This window comes from Theropithecus gelada, chromosome 1, assembly GCF_003255815.1.
Source record: "Theropithecus gelada isolate Dixy chromosome 1, Tgel_1.0, whole genome shotgun sequence".
NCBI lineage: Eukaryota > Metazoa > Chordata > Mammalia > Primates > Cercopithecidae > Theropithecus > Theropithecus gelada.
The window spans coordinates 74,861,771-74,867,770 of NC_037668.1; the positions used below are offsets into that span (position 1 = coordinate 74,861,771).

The 6,000-nt window shown below is 46.0% G+C and overlaps 1 pseudogene; it reads left to right on the top strand.

Moving 5' to 3' along the window:
• The window catches only part of LOC112626621, an 87,317-nt pseudogene extending 82,594 nt beyond the window's left edge, over positions 1–4,723 (top strand).
• Positions 4,724–6,000: the final 1,277 nt, after the last annotated feature.

Below are 6,000 nucleotides of genomic sequence, written 5' to 3' on the forward strand. Positions count from 1 at the left end.
TCCCTTTCCTTGTCAAAAAATGAAACATATTTTATAGTTAGGATGAAGAATTTGAAATGCCTGGCAAAGAGCTTGAACCACCAAAAGTCTGATAAATAAATGTTAGCCTCTGCATGTGGCCTTGGGAACAAAAGCCCTAAAATTCTATTCCATGAGATGTGGAGGGCTAGAAAGAATCAGACACAGGCACAGGGAGATGTGGTTCTTTCCTGATCGGGTTAAGGCAAATGAGGGAGATCAGGAATCATAAGTCATGGGTCAGCTGTTGTCCAGCTTTTGAGGAGCCCTCAGATTGATGACAGAGAGCCACTGATGACCGTATTTGAGACCACTACAGTGGACAGAATCCACCAAGGCTCAACCCCCATTGGGTCTGGTCTCAGTCTTGTCATATTCTAGCTGTGTGACCACAGGCAAGACAATCAGCCTCTGAGACTGAGGTAGCTCCTCTGAAATTTGGGAATAAAGGAATGTCTTCCTTGGATCATTGTTGTGGGTATTGAGTGGGTTCATGTATATTCTCCAGTGGCCCTTGGAGGCATTTGATGAAGGTAGGTTCGCAGTGCACTTACTACAAACAGTAAAACACCAATGCTTTCTTGCTTCTTATTCCTGGATTCATGGTTTTCTACTCATCCTTTGAGCTCACATGCTTAACCAAGCTCAGCACCCCTGTATCATCCTGCTCAAAGTGATTATTTGAGGCAAAACTTGTCCCCTGCTGCGTGAGGCACCAGGCCACCTCATGGATATGATCCATCTTCTCTCTCTCTTCCACACCCTCCCCACAGGATTGAAAGTCACTCTTTCCATTTGTGGCCTTCACCACAACCCAAAGATGTGGTCAAACCCAGAGGTAAGAAGGCCTTGGAGGAGGATGATCTCTCAGGCCCAACACATTCTCCTGCTCAGGGGATCCTGTCTCCTTATGGGTAGATAACAGAGGTTGGACTCTTATCTGTCCTGCCCTGGTGCTCTCTCTGCAGGAGTTTGACCCTTCCCGCTTTGTATCGGGTTCTGCTTGACACAGCCATGCTTTCCTGCCCTTCTCAGGAGGATCGAGGTGAGGCGCCATAATGCTGGTAATGGAGGTGGAGGTAGAGGTTGAGAAACAGGGGGAGGCTCTGGGCACACAGCTGATGCTTATGGCTCCCTAATTCATATGTGCCATCTTCACCTACACCTTTGGATGCTGGTGTTTGTGGGAAGGAAGTCTGATGCTGATGTCTCTGTGTACAAAAGAAAGACGGCATTTCAGGGCACAGGACGGCGACCTCGCTCCCTCTGCTTTTTCCAATGTCCAGCCAAAATTCACTGAGTGTGTGTGTTCTGAACTTTCATGTATTCTGGTGTTTTCCTCATTTGAGGAGTATGAATTTTCAATATTAGACTTGTTCAGTCAATTAAATTGTATATATTAGCATTTCTCAATTTTCAGAGATATTAAAGTCAATTTCTCTCTCCCCTACATATTGCCATTGCAGCACACTACCATTTCCACTTAATTCACCCATGTGTTATGTGAAAAAACTGAAATATTTGCATATATTTAGAATTAAGGTGCCTTGCTAGTCCTCCCTTACAAGCCAAAAAAGTGAACGGTTAAAACAACCCTTTGCGGAAAGTTTTATACCCATATGCATTGTCTCAAATATTTTGCTGTCTTGTCCAACAAATGTCCACTGTGTTATAGTGTTCACATATTTGTGTCTCCTTTCCCATTTGGCAAAATTGTTTTTGTGCAGTGGGTTCTCTATGCCATGATCCCATAGGCCACATAGCAAAATGTTGACAAACACATGAAAATGAGAACAATAAACTGCCTTTGAGGAAAACCCTCTTTTCAGTATATGACAAATAACATTTGAAGACTTATGTGTGTGGATTATGAAACACACTTGAAATAGTTGCTGAGTTGGACATATGCACTCCAAAATAACTGCTGTGGAAATCCTCAGGGCTACAGGAAACGTCGTATGAAAAGCAAATGCCAAGAACTAAGTAAATTGTTAGTAGAAACATAGTTTTTCTAAATGAGTAATTATGTGAATTCTCCCAATGGTGAGTCCACTTTCACACAATGGTTGTTAAGCAGGTGTTCCAGAAAGTCCTTCTCCAGCACTGTTTTATCCCAGGATGCCAACTTCCTCCTAAACAGTGGCTCTTAATCATGTTGCTGCCACTAGAGGACAGGAGAGCATCCCCAAGCTCCATTTCTAGTCCAGAACTAATATTTACTCTCAGTGTATTTCATTCTATTTTATTCTTTTTAAACTTAATTAACTTCATTCAAATATATAAGTATTTATTAAGCCTACCTCTGTGGGTTAGGCCCTGTGCAGCATGATGGGAAAACAGGAAAAAGGTACTGTCCCTGCCTCTAGGAGTTCATAGTCAAAAACAAAAATGTGTTGTTATGTAGAAACACATTGTATGCTCCAGGCACACATCACTCCCTCATCCATCCTTTCACTTATTCAGTCACTGAGTGACTGAAGGACTGGCCTGCCCCTCCACACCTGTGGGCATTTCTTGTCAGGTGGAAGGAGAGACTTGGGAAAAGAAAGAGACACAGAGACAAAGTATAGAGAAAGAAAAGTGGGCCCAGGGGACCGGCTCTCAGCATATGGAGGACCCGCGCCAGCACCGGTCTCTCAGTTCCCTCAGTATTTATTGATCATTATCTTTACCATCTCAGAGAGGGAGGGGGAAGTGGCAGGACAATAGGGTAATAGTAGGGAGAGGGTAAGCAGGAAGACATATGAATAAAGATCTCTGTGTCATGAATAAGTTTAAGGAAAAGTGCTGTGCTTTGATATGCATGTATGCAAACATCTCCATAAACATTTCCGTGCATTAAAGAGCAGCATTGCTGCTAGCGCTAGCATGTCTTACCTCCATCCAGCCCTAAGGTGGTTTTCTCCTATCTCAGTAAATAGAACATACAATCGGGTTTTACACTGAGACATTCCATTACCCAGGGACGGGCAGGAGACAGATGCCTTCCTCTATCTCAACTGCAAAGAGGCCTTCCTCTTTTACTAATCCTGCTCAGCACATACCCTTTATGGGTGTCAGGCTGGGGGACAGTCAGGTCTTTCCCTTCCCATGAGGCCATATTTCAGACTATCACATGGGGAGAAACCTTGGACAATACCTAGCTTTCCTAGGCAGAGGTCCCTGAGGCCTTCCACAGTGTTTGTGTCCCTGGGTACTTGAGATTAGAGAATGGTGATGACTTTTACCAAGCATACTGCCTTCAGGCACTTGTTTAACAAAGTGCATCCTGCATAGCCCCAAATCCATTAAACCTTGAGTCACCACAGCACATGTCTTTGCAAGCACAGGGTTGGGGGTAGGGTTACAGATTAACAGCATCTCAAGGCAGAAGAATTGTTCTTAGTACAGAACAAAATGGAGTCTCTTATATCTACTTTCTACATAGACACAGTAACAGTCTGATCTTTCTTTTCCCCACAAGTGACTCATTGAGTGTTCCTGTTTCTGGCACTGTCCTAGGCACTGGACTGTTTATGGATGGAGCACAGATGCCAACTGGGGGCTTGAGGTGGGAGAGGCACAGTTGGCAGGGAGTGAGAGGCAGCTGGGTCCTGGCCTTAGCCTTGAGGATGTGGCAGGCATAGGTGGAGTGAGGATGCTCCCAGCCATCTCCACATGAACAGGGCTAGGACGTGGGCTGGATGTCCATGGTCCAGGCTCCTGGTAAGAGTTGGGTGAGGCAACAGCTACGGAGGGCTTGGCTGCTACCTGGGATGCTGTCCCCTCTTTGAGGAGTGTGGGAGAATCTGAGCTGGTCTGTGGCTTCAGTGTGGAGGAAGGGCAAGCAGGGACCCAGAAAGTCCAGGTGAGAAGACTGAGGGACAGCAAGGAGGGACATTTCTGGAGTACAATTAGAAGGCTACAGGTGCTGGTAGGCAGATGGGTAAGCCTGGACCATGGAGTGGGAGGAAGGTGGGGTAACAGTTGAGGGCCACCTACCTAGTGTCCTCCCAGGAAGCCTTCCCACTACCCATCTGACTCCCCTCTCCCACCCATCTGGGTCTCTCTCTAAGAATCCAGGTCTCTGTGTACCCCTACATGGAGAGCACTGGAGAGTGTGCCTCCGTTACCTTACAGGGACCTGAACTGGGCTGTATACTGGGGAACCACACACTGTCTGTGGAAGAGTGAACAAACCATTGATTAACTCTATGACAATTCATGTAATTAAACTCTGCCTTAGAGCCCTGGACCTCCTGACAGAGGGTTACAGGCCTGCTCAGAGCAGAGACAGGAATTAGGAGCTAGCCCTGGAAGATTGGCAGACTCTGTCTAAAGTCAAGGAAAAGAGTGAATCGAGGCCTGGGTAGAGGGGCATGTGGGCTTTAGGGAAAGGATTTTGGGGCTGGGCACATAGAGGAAGACCCTAAATCCCCAGTTCAAGGGTAGAGCTCAGAGATCAAAGCCTGCCTAGCTCACAATAGGGCCTGAGGCCATTTTTCAATTCATTGTCTCTGCCTGGCCCAGGAACTGCATCGGGAAACAATTTGCCATGAACTAGCTGAAGGTGGCCACGGCCCTGACCCTGCTCTGCTTTGAGCTGCTGCCTGATCCCACCAGGATCCCCATCCCCATACCATGAGTTGTGTTGAAGTCCGGCAGTGGGATTCACCTGAATCTCAGGAAGCTCCCTAACCCCTGTGGGGACAAGGGCCAGCTCTGAGGGCCTTCACCTGCCATCCTCTCTTCCTGACCTCTGCTGCTGTCCCCTGCCTGTCTGCCCACATCCTGCTTTCTATCTGGCCACATGCCCTTCTTCTCACCTGTTTGCTGTCCTATTTCTGTCTTCCAGTCTGTCTTCCCATTTCTCATTCACCTTTCTCCAGGCTCCCTACGTGCTTGTCTATCTATCTCCTACCCACCTGCATCATTGGCTTTCCATCCAACACCCAGTCTTCTGCCTGCCCTCCAGCCTGTCTGCCACTACACCTGTCTATCTCCTGTCTGCTTGTCTGTACCATGTAGGCATTTTCTATTGCTGCTGAAATAAACTACTACACTTTAGTAATTTTAAATAATAGAAATGTATTATCTTATAGTTCAGTAAGTCAAAGTCAGAAATGGGTTTCACTGGATGAAAACAAGTTGCAGACAGGGTCAACCCCTTTCCAGGGGTCTAGGGAAGAGTCTTACCCCTTACTCTTTCAGTTCCAGAGCTGCCTTTTTTTTCCTTGGTATTGGCCCCTCTCCGTCTTTGAAGCCAACAGCATTTCAAATCTCTTTCTCTCTCTTACTGTCCTCACATCTCTTCCCTTCTAGTAAGGACTTTTGTGGTTCCATCTAGTTCATTCAGATAATCCAGAATAATTTCACCATCTCAAAATCCATTGCTTACTACTTCAAAGTCCATTTTGATATATGCCATCACATGATAATGGATTCCATGTATTAGGATGTGGACATCATCTAGGGTCTTGATTCAGCCTAGCACAGTTCCTGTCTGATTGTCATTCTATATGTTCATCTACATTTGTCTTGTAAGGTAGCTGGCAATCTGATTGCTATTCACAGAACCCCTCTGTCTTCACTCTTCTATGGAATAAAGTGCACAAGGTGTATGTGTCTGCATTTCCTTCAAAGGAGAGAGACAGGAAAGAAGACACCAAGGGGGAGGAAATATAGTGGAGACAAGTCTCTTCAGAGGAGGAAAAAGAGAGTTGATATCTTCCCTGTGGTGTAAGGACCCCAGAAGGGATTAACCCAGCTTACCCTGCTTCATACAATTGCATGCCTGTGACCCATGATGCCCACACCATACCCAGCTCCTGAGGCTTTCTTGGCAGTTTAGATAAAGAATTTTTCTTTAGGAGATCAGAGGGAGAAGCTCACATCTATAGGGGAAAGATTCCAGACCTCTATTCCATTCAAGATTTAGCTTTCCTCATATGAGATGAATCAGAGCAGGGCTGAGCTAAGGACCTATCTTAGTGTGTTTTGTTT